This window comes from Chiloscyllium plagiosum, unplaced genomic scaffold (genome assembly GCF_037043375.1).
Source record: "Chiloscyllium plagiosum isolate Xiang-an unplaced genomic scaffold, Cpla_swu_hap1 HiC_scaffold_27, whole genome shotgun sequence".
NCBI classification, from domain to species: domain Eukaryota; kingdom Metazoa; phylum Chordata; class Chondrichthyes; order Orectolobiformes; family Hemiscylliidae; genus Chiloscyllium; species Chiloscyllium plagiosum.
In genome coordinates this window covers 43,695,283-43,713,123 of record NW_028270165.1, presented here as the reverse complement: position 1 = coordinate 43,713,123, position 17,841 = coordinate 43,695,283, and the positions used below count along the sequence as shown (strand labels likewise).

The following is a 17,841-nucleotide window of genomic DNA, read 5'->3' as shown; positions in this document are numbered from 1 at the left end:
TATCCAATCTGCCTGCGTCTCTACTTTTAAGGAACTATCAACCTGAACTCCAAGGTCTCTTTGTTCAGCAACACTTCCAAGGAACTTACCATTAAGTGTAAAAGTCCTGCTCTGATTTGATTTTCCAAAATGCAGCATCTCATATTTATCTACATTAACCTCCAACTGCCATTCCTCAGCCCATTGGCCCATCTGATCAAGGTTCCGTTGTGATCTGAGGTAACCTTCTTTACTGTCCACTACACCTCCAATTTTGGTGTCATCTACAAACTTGCTTACTATACCTCCTCCGTTTACATACAAATCATTTATAGAAATGACAAAAAGTAGCGGGCCCAGCATCAATCCTTGTGACACACCATTGGTCACAGGCCTTCAGTCTGAAAAGCAACCTCCATCACCACCCTCTGTCTTCTGCCTTCTAGCCAGTTTGTATCCAAATGGCTAGTTGTCCCTGCATGCCATGAGATTAAACCTTGCTCACCAGTCTCCCATGAGGAACCTTGATGACCGCCTTCCTGAAGTCCATATAGATCACGTCCATCGCTCTGCCCTCATCAATCCACTTTGTTACTTCTTCAAAAAACCCAATCATGTTCATGAGACATGATTTCCCAAGCATAAAGCCATGCTGACTATCCCTAATCAATTCTTGCCTTTCCAAATACATGTAAATCCTGTCTCTTAGGATTCTCTCCAAAACCTTTATCGAATTCAATAATTCTCGGGCCTGAAATCCATAGTATCCTCGTCCCTTCCACACACACCAAGCCTTGTTATCACATAGTCTGTCATTACACACTACCTATTCTTAGCCACGAACAGTCTCCATTCACCCTCCCACGCAGATCGTTATCAACTTCCTTTCCTGTCCACAGTTCTTCCCTCGCTTTGGGCTCTGTCCTGATCTGTCATTAACTGCGTCCACCTTCCTCCCATATAAACCAACGTTTTCCCAAAATATCTCCTGCATATAAACCAACGTTTTCCCAATCACCATCAGTTCTGTGGAAGGGTCACGGGCAACTCCTGTTTTTTGTTTCAGATATACAGCATCCACAGTTCTTTCACCTTTTTATTGAGGTCGAGTTGGAAATTACTTCGAGAGACAGAAGGAGTGGGGGCAGAGACAGAACACACATGTACTGTTGATCTCCGTTGTTACTCATAACGTAAAATCATTGCAGTGCGATCACTTCCCTTAAGCATGAGCTTGTGGCGCAACGGAAGCGTGTCTGACTCCAGATCAGAAGGTTGCGTGTTCGAATCACGTCAGGCTCACTGACGTCAACTTCTTACATTTCAAATCAAGAAAGGAGAACGTTCACTCCGGGTATCTGTTGAGCCAAATCGTCTTTGCGGAAATTTTCGATCACACGTGAAGCTTTGCTGTCAGTTTGATTTGTGAACACTGTGTCAGGGAGGTGGTGTGCCCATTGTCTGGGTAAATGCTCAGCTCTCCCAGTTCATCACGGGATTTAAACACAGCCGCCTCCCTCTGGGCAGCCGCTTCATTCAGTTGGTGACAGCGCGGTGTGAATAACGTAATACCGATATTTTTACAACATAATCCAGCTTTATGTTTCAATCTATCAGGAGAGTGTTAGCGAGTTCAGATAGAAATGTTTCCCACCAACTGCAAATCCTTTCCTCTCACTGGACACAGTTAAAATTATCTTTATTCAACAGGAGGAGCGGAAACTCTAGTCTGACGCCCCTCTCCACATTAACGGTGAGCCTGAATTTTATAAACGGTGTCAGTAAAATCCAGTGGCGGACACTGATTTGGTTCAATCGATTTTTTTTTACCAAGAGTAATTCACCGAGAGGATGCTGCTGTGTGAAACAGCGTTGGGAATTACTGCAGGGCCTCCTGCGCATGGGACACACCGCAACTGATGTGTTTCATCTTCACCAGGCTCAACACAATATGTAAATAAGTGTCTCATTCTGTCGCCTTCTCCCTGTAAATCTGCATATTGTCACATTGAACATGCCCACCGAATTCCCATTTGTGTCCATTGAATCTGCCTCTTTGTCACTGTCAGACAGCGACTTACTGACCACACTCCCTGTGCGAAAACGGTCTTCCTAATGTCAGTTTTACTTATTTTCCTGATGACTTTAAATCTCTGCCAAATTATTCTCGATCCTTTCAGACCTGGGAGCATTTTCACTGCATTATTTCCTCTGTCTAAAACCCTCATGACGTGGAAAACTTCATTCAGACCAGCTTTCAGCCCTCTGTTCTCCAAAGAGAGCTGCCCCAAATTTTCCAATCTCCCTTCATTGCTGACATTCCTCAGGACGGTACCACTCACGTTAACCTGTTCAGCGCCGTCTGCAATCACTTCACTTCCCCGCTTCCTGAAGTATCACCCTCAGAATTGAGCGTAATAAAGGTGGAGGATTCATTCAGACTCGGATTGCGCGGGCGAAAGATCTGCAATACTTGTTCTCACTTTGAACAAGTGTTTCCCTTCGCCGTGTTCACTGCAATGGCAGCTCTGCGCCGTCCCTAATTCAGGCAGTCCGATCTTATTTAACGAAGCGGCTTTTTGAGAAAATTCATCAGGTATTTTTGCTCAGGTCAATTTAAGGAATGATGGTTCGCCTGGGATTGGAACCCGGGAATTCTCACACGGCTGCATATGCTCGAAGACCCAAAGCTAGAATCAAATCCCAGACTAACGAGCCACCAGCCGTGGGTGCAACCACCTCCGGAAGCAGCTGAGACTTGCTCAGTATGAAATACATTGTGCATTGATCCCAGAATTGCAAGTAAGGGAGAGTTTCAAGAACATCTGCTTCTCAATCTGTCTCGCTGCTCCTAGGACGCTGCTGTTTATCCAGTCCCCAGGGACCGGGCTCTCTCCACTGGTGGATAATTGAACCATTTCGTTTCTACTTGCAAGCTGTGCTGGTGGAAGGCAGAGCCCATTCACTCTTCTGCTCTCTCAAACTATTACGTGAGGCGGGAGAAGTCAGTTACAGTCATGCGTAGGAAATGGGCAACTTTGAACGTGTTCCAAAGGTCCTGTTAACGGAGAGATAGAAAGATGCTGTGCTGTCGGGACAGAGAGAAATGGACACCGGAGATTCTTCCCTTAGGTAAATTGATATGAGTGCATTTTTGTGTAGCCTGCTTGGTGTTCAGAATTTGTCTTAACACAACAATCCTGCAGGAAGTCTTTTGTTACACCGTTGGTTTCTTTACTGCGGGCAATGGACTAAAACAGCAAGTCATGTGTTTCAACTTCACCGGTTCATTGCCATCTGAGAGAAGAGGTTTCACACGAGATCAGGACACATCGACAGAGAACAGGACAAGACAACTCAGAGCTCCACAAGGGTGCCAGCGCAACTGTGTAAATTTGACTTGTGTATCGATGTGATATATTGAGCTCAGATACCCAGATTTGTTTTGGGAAACTAATGACATGGCAAGGAAAAGAACAGAGCGCAGTTGTACGGGAAAGCTACGAAAGACTTTAAGTGAGTCGAAGAAAATGGTTTCACTTCTGGGTTATGATCCCAGCATGCACCCGCTGTGCCATTCTCCTGCATTGCACGGTAGCTTTTCCAGAGAAGTATTCAGCTTTTCATCTGGCGTGTGACTTGCATGTTCGAGAATGACGTCAAAAGATCTTCACTGCTGTAGTGTCATGTGCTGTTGTGCAGACATGTCGCCGATGTGCAAATATAAACTCAGAGAGCAATGTACACTGGAGACTCTGAGCCAGCGGAAACTTGCTCATTGTGAAATACATTCCACATTGCTCCAAGAATTGCAAGCAGCAAAGTGTTTCCAGAACATCTGCTTGTCATGCTGTCCCCGGGGCGCTGATGTTTGTCTCATCCCCAGGAACTGGTCTATCTCCACTGGCGGATAATTAAACCAATTTGTTTCTAATTGTACTCTTTTTTGGAGGGAGGGAAGAGTCGATTCGCTCTTCTGCTCTTTCATTCCCCATCCCTTGGGGTGAGAGGTATCACTTACACTTTGTGGGCGGCACGGTGGCACAGTGGTTAGCACTGCTGCCTCACAGCGCTCGAGACCCGGGTTAAATTCCCGCCTCAGGCGACTGACTGTGTGGAGTTTGCAGGTTCTCCCCGTGTCTGCGTGGGTTTCCTCCGGGTACTCCGGTTTCTTCCCACAGTCCAAAGATGTGCAGGTCAGGTGAATTGGCCATGCTAAATTCCCCGTAGTGTTAGGTAAGGGGTAAATGTAGGGGTATGGGTGAGTTGGGCTTCGGCGGGTCGGTGTGGACTTGTTGGGCCGAAGGGCCTGTTTCCACACTGTAAGTAATCTAATGAGTGGGAAGTGAGTAACATTGATTGTGAATTTCCTCCAAACGTCTGTTATTGGAGAGATAGAAAGATGCTGTGCTGGCGGGGCAGAGAGAAATGGACACCGAGGACTCTTCCCTCAAGTAGATTCATATGAGTACATTGTTGTGCAGCCTGCTTGGTGTTCAGAATTCGTCTTCACGCAGCAATCTTACAGAAAATCTCTCGCAAAGTGGGCATCGCTTTCATCGCTGCGACCGCGCAGCAGTTAACATCTGAGTCCAAGTGCCCCAGATGAAGAGAATCCGAGTGAAACCTTCACTCACTGAGAGTCATCCCCACGGCTCTGAGCTGCGGGACTGCATGCAGTCCAACACGGAAGGGAATGTTAAATGAACCATTGTCGCTCCCTCAGCCTCTCTGTCCCAGAGACAGGCAGCGGGACGGCATAAACACGTACCATCGTTCTCCCGCCGACAGAGGCGGTCCAGCCCATCGTGTCCACGGCGACTCTCTGCCACTTGTCTCTCTCTGAGGTGATTCACAATCAGTGATATCTGTCCGAATACGAAGTGACTGTGTCTGAATGGTGAGACAGTTTCTGACATGCTGATCGTCTTGTCATTCACGTACGAACCGGCGTGGCGAATTCAAGCAGGCAAAGCACGAAATCACAAAGTATGCGTCTCAGCTCATTGGCATCTCAAAGAAGTGGGTTTGCGATTCAGTTCGTAGGAAGCCGACGAAGAACAGGAGAAGACCACTCAGACTTCGAAAACCAAGTTACTTGAACAGTGTGAGTCTCGGTATGATCTGGGGCATCCAGACAGTCGTTTGAAAGGCAAGATGCTGAGCAGAGTGCCATCACAAAGGAAAGTTGTTCAAAGAGACACTGAGCAACAGCAGAGGATGGTTTCGATCTATCGACCTCGGGCGTTATGGGCCCAGCATGCTCCCGCTGCGCCACTCTGCTCCTACGCACAGCGGTCGCTTCCACAGGTCCCTTCAGACTTTCGTCTTGCGCTTGGCATGCACGTTCGAGACTGATGAGAAAGTGAGGTCTGCAGATGCTGGAGATCAGAGCTGAAAATGTGTTGCTGGAAAAGCGCAGCAGGTCAGGCAGCATCTAGGGAACAGGAGAATCGACGTTTCGGGCATAAGCCCTTCTTCAGGAAGTTCGAGACTGATGTCAAAGATCACCACTGCTGTCGTCTTATATGATGTTGCGCAGACGTATGGAGGCTGTGTAAATACAAACTTTTTCCAACTTCCAAAATTCTGTTGGTCGAACTGTGATTTCATTCTGAATAGACGCCATGCGGCCCACCTTCGCTCTGCTGGGTCGACACAGTAAGTGAACGTGGGTCTCTATTCGTATCATTCTCTTGCCTTCTCCATGTAATTCTGCACATTGTTACTTTAAACATGACCACCGAATTCCCGTTTGCGTCCAATGAATCTGCCTCTTTGTCAGTGTCAGTTAGGGATTTACTGACCCCAACCACCCCCTGGACGAAAGCGGTCTTCCTAATGTCACTTTTGGTTCTTTTCCTCATGACTTTAAAACACTGCCGAATCGTTGCCCATCCTTTCAGGAGTGGGAGCATTTTGACTACATTACTTTCTCTGTCTCGACGTCGCATGACTTGGAAAGCTTCAATCGGGCCAGATTTGAAACTTCTGTTCTCCGAAGAGATCTGTCCCAAATTTCCAATCGACCCTCATCGCTGACAGCCCTCAAACACCGCACCACTCACGTCAACCTATTCAACGGTATCGCCAATCATTTCACTTCGCTGCTTTCTGTCCTATTGGTCCGGCAGGGAGCCCAACCTCGTTTAACGAAAGTGCTTTTTGAGAAAATTAAGCAGGCACTTTTGCGTAAGTCACGAAACGCAGGCTCGTCCAGGATTTGAACCCGGGATCTCCCGTACATCTGCGTCGATGAAGACCCAAAGCAAGAATCATACCCCTGGACCAACGAGCCAGCCAACTGGAGCCTCTGCGCCCCCACTCTACCTCTTGAACCAGCTGAGTCTTGCTCAGAGTGAAGTATAGTTGACATTGAAAAGGCTGGGGCTGTTTTCTCTGGAACGTCGGAGGCTGAAGGGTGACTTCATGCAAAATTATTAAGGGCATGGATAGGATAAATAGGCAAAGTCTTTTCCCTGGGGTCGGGGAGTCAAGAACTAGGGGTGCATAGATTTAGGGTGAGAGGAGAAAGATATAAAAGAGACCTAAGGGGCAACGTTTTCACGCAGAGGGTGGTGCGTGTATGGAATGAGCTGCCAGAGAAAGTGTCGGAGGCTGGTATAATTGCAACATTTAAGAGGCGTTTGGATGGATATATGAATAGGAAGGGTTTGGAGGTATATGGGCCGGGTGCTGGCAGGTAGGACTAGATTGGGGTGGAATATCTGATCGGCATGGACGGGTTGGACCGAAGGGTCTGTTTCCATGCTGTACATCTCTATGACTCTATGAACAGCTGCTTCTCATTCTGTCTCTCTGCTGCCGTTTGCCCGTCCCCAGGAACCGGGCCCTCTCTACTGGCAGAAAATTAAACCGTTTTCTTTCTAAACTTTTCTCTGACACCGGAGTGACCAGTGACAAGCATTGCCCTCCTCAACATAGAGTACAGAGAACAGGAGAAGACCCCGCAGACCTCCACGAGTGTGTCATCTCAACTGTGCACATTGGGCCTGTGCATCAATGTGAAATATTTACGTCGAAGTTTTTTGGGAAGCAGATGAGAAGGCGAGGTGCACAACAGTGCGCCGTTATACGGGAAAGCTGCTAAAGACGACACTGAGTGAATCGGAAAGATCGTTTCCCTTCTGGGTTATGCTCCCATCACGCACCGGCAGACATATCGCCGACAAGCAAATATGAACTCTGTCTAAATTGCCCCATTCTGTTTTTACGAACCGTGATTTCACTCAGAAGCACAATTTACCCGCTCCCTCCTGAATATCCTTCCAGGCTCGAACATACCTTCCAGGTGAAGCAGCACATTACCTGCACATTTGCAGCAACCTTGTCTACTGCATTCGCTGCTCATAGTGTCGTTTCCCCAACGGAGCATGAAGTATAAACTGGGTGACTGCTTCGCAGAACATCTCGGTTCTGCCCGCAAATAAAGGCCCTGAGCTTCTGCTTACCTGCCACTTTAACACACCACCCTGTTCCCTGGCCAACATCTCTGTCTCAGGCTTGTAGCAGTGTTCCAGCAAAGCTCAGCTCCAGATGGAAGAACAACGCCTCATATTCCACTTCAAAACCCGACAGCCCTCCGGTCTTCAAGATCGAGTTCCATGACTTTAGGGCCTGAAATCCCCCATGTCCTTGACCCCTACCACACACATACGAGCCCTTGTTATCACATAGTCTGCTATGACACACTACTTATTGTTAGCCACGAACGGTCTCCATTAACAGTTATTCACCCTCCCACACGGATCGTTATTCACTCCTTTGTCCCTCCTATTGTTCTCACTCTGAGCTGGCGGGAAAGAGAGCAATGTACACTGGAGACTCTGAGCCAGCTGAAACTTGCTCAGTGTGAAATACATTCCACTTTGCTCCAAGATTTGCAAGCAGCAAAAGAGTTTCCAGAACATCTGCTTGTCATTCTGTCCCCGGGATGCGGTTTCTGACATGCGGATCGTCTTGTCATTCACGTCCGAAACGACGATTTGAACCCGGGATCTCTCTCAGATGACAGGCAACATGAGTTTGACTGGGACAACACTACTATTATAGGACAAGCCAAAACAGAGAACAGCCATGGAATTCCTAGAGGCATGGCACTCATCCACAGATTCTATCAACAAGCACATCGACCTGGACCCAATATACCAGCCACTGCAGCGGACAGCTGGAACTGACAACCGGAAGCGGCAGGTACAAACCACTATAAATGCCGGAGGAAACATCACAGAAGCGCTTCACAGGAGGCTCCCAAGCACGAAGGATGTCACCTAGACAGGGGACGAAACGTCTGGAACACAAATTCCCAGCTCGGCGAACAGAACCACAACAAAGTTTTTGCTTGCAGGAACTGAATGACATAAACAGGATGCTCTCAAATATCGACAGGAATTACACTTCCGTTCAAGATTTGCGGAAAGCTTTGTAGCTCGGCTGCCGATTGTCGTAGCTCGCCGAGCTGGGAAGTTGATTTGCAGGCGTTGCATGCTCTGTCTAGGTGACATCTTCAGTGCGTTGGAGCCACCTGTGAAGCGCTGCTGTACTGTGTCTTCTGGAAAGTATTTGGTTCTGTTTCTGCTGCTTTTGTTTGACGGTTCTGGTTGTTCGTTGCAGTGATTGGCATGTGTCAATGTGTTTATTGGTGGAGTCCCTGGATGAGTGCCGTGTTTGTTGAATTTCTCTGGCTGACCTCTGTTTAGATGTACTATGACCGTTGTGCTGTCCCAGTCGATTTTATCGTCCTTGTCATCTGTGTTTGTGTGGGTACCAGAGATAGTGTTTAATGGGTAGATGTTGTTCATGGTTACAGATTGCTAGTTGTCTGCCTGTTTGTCCTGTACTGTCGACTTTTCGTGCAGCCTTTGCATGGAATCTTGTAAACTATATTTGTTTTCCACATGATATGGTTGAGTCTTTTGTTCCGGTGAGTTGTTGTCTGAGCGTGGCTGTCAGTTTATGGGTTGTCATGAATCCGAGTGGTCGGAGATGTCTGGCTGTAAGTTCTGTGAGGTTTATTATATAAGGTAAAGTGGTGAGTGTGTTGGGTCGTGGCAGATCCTTGTCTCGTTGTTTGTCTGCTCGGCCCTTGTGGATGAAGTTGCGGGCATATCCGTTCCTGGTGAAGCCTCTGTAGACGTGTTCTTCTTCCTTTCACAGGTCGGCAGTGCTGCAGTGTGTAGTCACCCTTTGGAACAGCGTCCTCATACAGCTTCTCTTGTCTGTGTTTTGATGGTTGTAGTTCAGGGTCTGGTCTGGGGGTGTGGCTTTTCTGTACACTTTTGTAGCACATCCCCCGTTCTGTGTCCTTTCTCCCATAGACTGTTAGCTTCCAGTTTCCTGTCACTTCAACTTCCCACTGTGTTCCCATGACACCATTTCAGTCTCTGATTTGCTGCAGTGCTCCCACAAGGCACAGCGCAAGCTGGAAGAGTGGAACCTCATTTTCTTCTGAGAGACCGTGCTACCTTCAGGACCCAACGCCGAGTTCAATCATTTTAGAACCTGTCCACCTTCTTCCACGGTCTTTACCCGCCCACTCATTCCATCAGTTCCGAAGACGGATCGTTGGGCTCAAAATATTATCTCTCCTTTCTCTCCACAGATGGACCAGACCTGGTGGTTTTGTTAATTTGAAAATGAACAAAATGAGCAGGGAGACAGAATGAGGAGCACTGTTCTGGAAACTCTTTTGCTGCTTGCAATTCTGAGAACAATGGCGAATGTATTTCACACTGAGCAAGTCTCAGCTGGTTCAGGAGGTGCTGGAGCCAGTGGCTCGTTGGTCTAGGGGTATGATTCTCGCATTGGGTCTTCTAACGGGCAGACTTGCGAGAGATCCCGGTTTTCTTGACTTGTGCAAAAATGCCCGATTAAACTTCTCAAAAGGCACCTTCGTTAAACGAGGCTGGGCTCCCTGGAGTACGAATGGGGCAGGTAGCGGGGAAGTGAAATGATTGGAGATAGCGTTGAACAGGTTGACGTGAGTGGTCCCGTGTTTGAGGAAGGTCAGCAATGAAGGTAGTTTGGAAAATTGGGACAGCTCTCCTCGGAGAACAGAAGTTTGAAATCCGGCGTGGCAGGTTTTCCAAGTCATGAGGGGACTAGAGATTGGAAACAATGTCGTGAAAGTGTTTCCATGCCTGAAAGGATCGAGAACGATTCGGCAGCGTTTTAAATTCATGAGGAAAAGAAGTAAAAGTGACATTCGGAAGAACGTTTTCGTACAAGGAATGGTTAGGGTCAGTAAATCCCTGTCTGACAGTGATAAAGAGGCAGATTCAATGGACACAAAATTGAATTCGGTCGTCATGTTCGACCAACAGAATGTTCACATTAACACAGCCTCCACACCTCTGCGCAGCAGTATATTACATAACAGCAGTGGAGATCTTTGATATGAGTCTGGAACGTGCATGCCAGATGCCTGTCGAAAAGCTGAAGGGTTCTGAGAAAACGCACGGCATACTAAACACAGAGTGACGCAACGAAAGCGTGCGGGCCCACAACCCAGAGGCCCATAGCTCGAAACCATCCTCTATGCTATTGCTCAAAATCTCCTTGAGCAGCTTTCCTTTGTCGTGAGTCTCTGTTCTATATCTTTCCTTTGCATCTGCTCCCCAAAACTTCGAGTGTCTGAGTGACATGTATCGTACTGATAGACTCGCCAAATTCACGCAGGCGAAGTGACTCGCTTCTGGAGGTCTGAGTGGTCTTCTCCTGTTCTCCGTCAAGTTCCTCTGAAGTGAATTGGAAAACCACTTTTCTGAGATGTCAATGAGCTGATAAAGTTGAAACACATGCCTTACGTTTTTGTCTATTCCCTGCAGTAATTCGCCATGCCGGTTCGGACGTGAATGATAAAACGGTCGGCTTGTCAGAAACCGCATTACGACTCAGACACATTCCCCCACGATTAGGACAGATCACCGATTGTGAATAACTTCAGAGAGAGGCAAGTGACAGTGAATCGCCGTAACTCGATGGGCTGCACGGCTTCTGAGCGCGAGAATGATGCTACGTGTTTATGCCGTCCCACTGCCTGTCTCTGGGACAGAGAGGCTGAGGGAGCAAAACTGGTTCATTTTTAACCGTCCCTTCCGTGTTGGACTGCCTGCAGTCCCTCAGCTCAGGGCCGTGGGGATGACTCTCAGTGCGTGAAGGTTTCACTCGGATTCTCTTCATCTGGGACACTTGGGGCTCAGATGTTAACTGCTGTGCTGTCGCAGCAAAGAAAGCGATGCCAAATTTGCAATAGACTTTCCGTAAGATTGCTGCGTGAAGACGATTTCTGAACACCAACAAGGCTGCACAACAATGTGAATTTACCTGGGCGAAGAGTCCTCGGTGTCCATTTCTTTCTGTCCTGCCAAAACAGCATCATTCTATCTCTCCGATAACAGACCCTTGGAGAAAGTTCACAATCAAAGTTGTTCATGTTCCCCGCATTAATGTAACTGACACCTCAGACCCCAAGGGTTTCAGAGAGAGAGAGAGAGAGAGAGAGAGCAGAAGAGCGAATGGACTCTACCCGCCCCCCACCCTACACCTCGTCCCACCCGCAAAACAACAGCAAGAAGAAATAAAATGGTTTAATTATCCACGGCCCTGAGCTGAGGGACTGCAGGCAGTCCAACACGGAAGGGACGGTTAAAAATGAACCAGTTTTGCTCCCTCAGCCTCTCTGTCCCAGAGACAGGCAGTGGGATGGCATAAACACGTAGCATCATTCTCGCGCAGACAGAAGCCGTTCAGCCCATTGAGTCCACGGCGACTGTCTGTCACTTGTCTCTCTCTCTGAGGTTATTCACAATCGGTGGTATCCGTCCTAATAGTAGGGGACTATGTCTGAGTCGTGATGCGGTTTCTGACGTGCTTGGCATTCTCGTCTGAACCAGGGTGGCGAATTACTGCAAGGAATGGACGAAACCACAAGGCATGTGTTTCAACTTTACCAGCTGATTGGCATCGCAGAGAACTGGGTTTGCGATTCGGTTCAGAGGAAACAGACGAAGTACAGACGACCACTGAGACCTCTAAAATCATGCCACATGAGTTGAGTGGATTTGGCGAGTGCATCGATATGCTACATTTGGACACTCGGTAAGTGGACGCAAAGGCAGGCAGCTTGCAGAAGAGAGCACCGATCTTAAGGAAAGCAGCTCGAGGTGACATTGAACAATAGCAGAGGATGGTTTCGATCCATCGACCTCTGGGTTATGGGCCCAGCACGTTCCCGCTGCGCCACTCTGCTGCCGCGCGCGGCGCCCATTCCACAGAACACTTCAGGTTTTCGTCTGGCACGCGGCAGGCACGTTCGAGCCTGATGTCAAAGACCTCCACTGCTGTCGTGTAATATGGTGTTTCGCAGACGTATGGAGGCTGTGTAAATATAAACTTTTTTCTAAATTCCCACATTCTGTTGGTCGAACTGTGATTTCACACTGAATCACAACATGTGTCACAGCGCAGATGGAGGCCATGCGGCCCACCTTCGCTCTGCTGGTTCTACACTTAAGTAAACGTGTGTCTCTGTTCGTTTCATTCTCTCGCCTTCTCAGCGTAAATCTGCACATCTGAACGTGACCACCGAATTCCCTTTTGTGTCTATTGAATCTTCCTCTTTGTCAATGACAGACAGGGACTTACTGACCCTAACCACTCCCTTTACGAAAACGTTCTTCCTAATGTCACTTTTACTTCTTTTCATTGTGACTTTAAAATTCTGCCGAATTTTTGAGGTAGAGGTAAACAGCCAAAGATAATCACCGTCACTGCTTTCCTTCCATAGACCCAACTTTGTGAAACAGTATCTTTCACAGGCAAATAAAACACCTTTGTCCTCAGGTGCCTGCTTCATTTTGACCACGACTTCACGCCCCTCACTGTTCTAGTCTCATTTCCAAACACTTGGCTCATATCCTCAAAAGCAGCTCTGCGGATATCTGCTTGTTCCACCCTGACAGGCAGTGGGTTGCAGATTCCCGACCAGTCCCAATGTGATTGAAATATTTCAACCCCTCCACTGGTTTGCATCTTTAAAAAAGCCGTGGAACAATCTCCCTTTCCTTTTGACGACAGTTCTCAACTGTAGTCGGCAGGGTTCACACCTGCGTGGGGAACCCGCAATGGATTTCATGTCCATCGCATTCACCTCTCGGCCCACCAATACAGAACCACACTGACAGCTTCATTTCCCAGGTCTCTCTGCCTGTGGAGCTGAGAAAGAGTGAATCATTGCAGAGTTTGTTTGAATCCAATCATTTCACAGGTTTCGAAAGGGTTAAATATCTGCACATGGCGAGTCTGAAAGATGAAATGGACGTTCAGTTAAAAAGAAATACAGAAATTGCAGGAGCAACTCAGCAGGTCAAGCAGCATCTGTAGAAAGAGAATCAGAGACAACATTTCAGAACTTTTTTTTCCCTCATCCAGGTACAGCCAAACCTACTGAGTTGCTCCAGCAGTTTCGCTTTCTGTCTCGGACTGTCAGCATCCGCATTCCTTTACGTTAGAAATTCAATCAATTCAGAAACCCCTTTGTGCTTCCTCAGTGGAAAACATTTCCGTTTGGGAAACATTTTCCTGACACCATTAAAACGCGCAACTTTGCGGTCAAGAAAGCGGTTGGAGCGTGAACAACAAACACGCCAGCCCTGCGTAGTCTCGAACCGAACGCGCTGACCAATTGCGCCACAGAGACAGGTCCGAGCCTTACTCGCACAGTCTCGTTGAGGAAGCTACTATTCAATTCATAATTCAACCTGCCCCGCCCAGAATTACCATTGTCTTCTCTCAGTTCAAACACAGCGAATACTGCAGAAAGCCAACGGGTCGAGCTGCATCTGTGGAAAGGTAAACAGAGCCGACGTTTTGAGTGTGTTACGGTTTTTGTTCAGAACTCAGTGTTTTGCCTCTTCCCGAAGTTGGTCCAGGTCTGTGTCTCAATTGGCAAACACATGGCAAGTGCAGTGCCGCAATGTGAAGTTATCGCCTTGGCTGTTTTAAAAAAAAGCAGTGCATTGTTTAAATGGTGATATATTGGAATGTGGAGAAAGTGAGGACTAGAGGTGAAAGTCGAAAAATGTGGCACTGAAAAAGCAGAACAGGTCAGGTAGCATCTGATGAGCAGGACAGTGAACGTTTCGGACACAAGCCCTTCATCAGGAATGATGTATTGATGTACAAAGGGGTCTCAGAGTCCCTCCACACCAGTCAATGCCAGTTGTTGGGCAGATGCAGCAGGCAATGAGCGAGGCAAGTCGTATATTACGAAGAGGAATTCAGTTCAGAAGTGGGGTCATTAAACATATTCAAGGCTAAATTCATCTGAGTTTTGAACAACAAAGAAGTGGATGGTTATGGGATGGAGGTAAGAAAATGGTTTTAAGACCAGTACAGGTCGGTCACAGAGTATGGCAGCACTGAACAGACCCTTCATCCAACTCGTCCATGCTGAGTATGTTCTCAAACTAAACTCGTCCCACCTACCAGTGTTTGGCCCATAAACCTTCGAACCTTTCATATTCATGTACTTATCCAAATGTCTTTTAAACGTTGTAACTGTACGTGTATAAAATCATGAGGGGTATGGATAGGATAAATAGACAAAGTCTTTTCCCAGGGGTGGGGGAGTCCAGAAGGAGAGGGCATGGGTTTAGCATAAGAGGGGAAAGATACAAAAGAGATCTAAGGGGCAACGTTTTCACGCAGAGGATTGTACGTTTATTGAATGAACTGCCAGAGGAAGTGGTGAAGTCTAGTACGATTGCAACATTTAAAAGACATTTGGTTAGGTATATGAATAGGAAGGGTTTGGAGGGATATGGGGCCGTGTGCTGTCAGGTGGGACGACATTGGGTTGGGATAGTTGGTCAGCATGGACAAGTTGGACCAAACAGTCTGTTTCTGTGCTGTACATCTCTATGACTCTATGACTTCTTCTGGACATTCATTCTGCACTCAGACCACTCTCTTAAAAAACGATCTTTGTCCTGTCTTTATAAAATCTTTCTCTACTCACCTCAAAATATTTGCTCCCTGATCCTGAAACCCCCAGCTGGGGGAAAGGACACCTGCTGTTCACCTCATCCGTATCCCTCATGATTTTATAATCCTCTATATGCAGTGTGTAGTGGCTCATTGAAATAATGTCCTGATGCAGCTTCGTTTGTGGGTGTTGGGATGATTGCTTCGGTGGTTAAGCACTTGGTTTGCGTGTGTTGGTTTTCTGTAGACGCTAGTGTGAAGTTCCCTATTGACTGTTCGCTCTACTGTGACATCTAAGAATGGCACTTTGTTGTTGTTCACCTCCTCTTCAAACCAGGAGCCCCCCTCAGGCCATAGTCTCACTACTTGGAACACCAATATACAGACTAGTCAAAGGCCTCCACTGAAGACTAAAACACCAAGTCGAAGATTCACGCCACTCCATTTATTCCATCCAAGAATTCCTGAACACCAAAGACACTAAGTTAGAAGAGGATGGAATAATGATGTCCTTTGACATAACAGCCCTGTTCACATCCATTAACATCAATGTGGCCAAAGAAAACTGAAGACACTACTTGAAGAACCAAAGACACAAATACAGCACCAACTTCATCAGCAAAGATAGCACTATCCACCTCGTGGAACTGTGCCTTAACCACCCACTTCATATTCAGTAACAAGCCTCAAACAAATCAACGAAACACCCATGAAACCACCAGTATCAGGATTCCTAACAGAAGCAATAATGCAGAGTCTCAAACCAACAGCCCTTCCAACGATCCAACCCAAACTTTGTGTCCGCCACAGTGATGACACTTTTGTCATCAAAAAATGAAGCAAATTAGAGGAAACCTACAACACCATCAACAATATCCTTACTGGCATAAAATTCACAAAAGAGGAGAACAACAACAAAGTGCCATTTCGAGATGTCACAGTAGAGCGAACAGTCAATGGTAAATTCAAAACAGCGTCTACAGGAAAACACACACGAACCAAGTACTTAGCTACAGATGCAACGATCCCTACACATACAAACAAGCCTGAATCAGGACACTATTTCAACGAGAGAATACACACTGCAGTAGCCAGTAACGACGAAGACCAATAAGGAACTGTACAGCGCATTTAAGGAGAATGGGTAGGCAAAAGATCCACTGAAAAATACTTCCCTGACCGGGAATCGAACCCGGGCCGCAGCAGTGAAAGCGCCGAACGCTAACCACCAGACCACCAGGGAGACAGCAGTGCTCCCTCACAGCTCTAATGTAAATTGCTTCCCTGCCCGGAAATCGAACCTGGGCCACGATCGTGAGAAGGTTTCCACCAATGTCATTGCTTGTATCCATTGCTCCCGATGCGGTCTCCTCTACATTGGGGAGACTGGAGACTCCTCGCAGAGTCAAGTCACAGCGCTTGAGGGAACATCTTAAGGACACCCGCACCAATCAACCCCATCACCCTCTCAACTCCCTCTCCCACTCTGCCGAGGACATGCAGGTCCTGGGCCTCCTCCATCGCCGCTCACTCCCCACCCGATGCCTGAAGGAAGAACGCCCCATCTTTCACCTCGGATAAATTCAACCCCAGGACATCAATGTGGACTTCACCAGTTCCCTCATTTCCCCTCCCCCCACCTTACCTCAGTTCCAACCTTCCAGCTCAGCGCTGTCCTCATGACCTGTCCTCCCTGCCAATCTCCCTTCTCAACTGTCCGCTCCACCCTCCTCTCTGACCTGTCACCTCCAACCCCACCCCCATTCACCTATTGTACTCTTTGCTACCTTCGGCCCAGCCCCCCCCCCCCTCCCCCCAATTTATCTCGTCATCCCTGGAAGCGTCCTGCCTCTATTCCTGAGGAAGAGCTTTTGCCCGAAACGTCGGTTTTCCTGCTCCTCGGAAGCTGTCTGACCTGCTGTGCTTTTCCAGCACCACTCTGATCAAACCTTTGGTTTCCAGCATCTGCAGTCCTCACTTTTGCCTACCCAATAAACCCAGTGTGACGATTTCACATCAACAAACTGACACTAGCAGTCACAACGTCTGCAGAAACCCTAGCCACATTGCTTTACATTAAAGACATCTGTGAAATGATTTCCAGACAACTCAACTCTCTCAGCATTAAACAACGGCTAGTGAACCTTAAATACAAACAACCCGCGAACGAATGTTATTTACAAAATACCATACAAGGAAATTTATACATGAACTCTGCCGCACAGTTCTCTGTGGCAAGAAATGCTGGGATGAGATAAGGAAGATTTTTTTCAGCCAAAACGAATCGGCACTAACTGGACAGCCATTTAAAATCAACGCTGTCAGGCCAGGATGGAAGATTGGAAGGGACAATTAGTTCTTCTTATTTCCTGAAGATTTACAAAGCTGAGACTGGGTTTTGGTGTTTGTTCCCTTTCCACTCCCAGAAGCCGCAGTGGTTGGGGCGGTGAGTTGGAGAAAGTGAAATGTGCCCGTGAGCAGCGTGTGGGGCTCTTTCAGCTTCCCCTCCTCTGACAGCGCTGTGACGTGACTTTGATGTTCTCAGGGACACTTACTGACGCGAGACAGTGAAAAGAGTCTCGTTCCTGCAGATCAGGAATTCAAACCGTATGCCGGCTTCAGGACAATGAGAAAGATTAATTGGGGTGTGTGAAGAAGCTGTGAGCTGCATTTCAACCATGTAGGTGGAGTCAGATGCGTCATCCATTGCGCCCCTGGCACTGTGCGTACCTGACGCCGCCATGCTGCAGAGTTCTGACGTTATACGGACATGGGCAGCAATGGGAACATTCACAAGGTGAACAGCCAAAGATAATCACCGTCACTGCTTCCCTTCCATTGGACCAAATTTGTGAA

General features: G+C 47.6%; 1 non-coding gene across 1 annotated transcript; it reads left to right on the top strand.

The window, feature by feature from the left end:
• The first annotated feature begins 1,209 nt into the window (after positions 1 to 1,209).
• Positions 1,210 to 1,281, top strand: trnaw-cca (transfer RNA tryptophan (anticodon CCA)). Its single transcript has one exon. It is a non-coding gene; the product is annotated as a tRNA-Trp (tRNA).
• Positions 1,282 to 17,841: the final 16,560 nt, after the last annotated feature.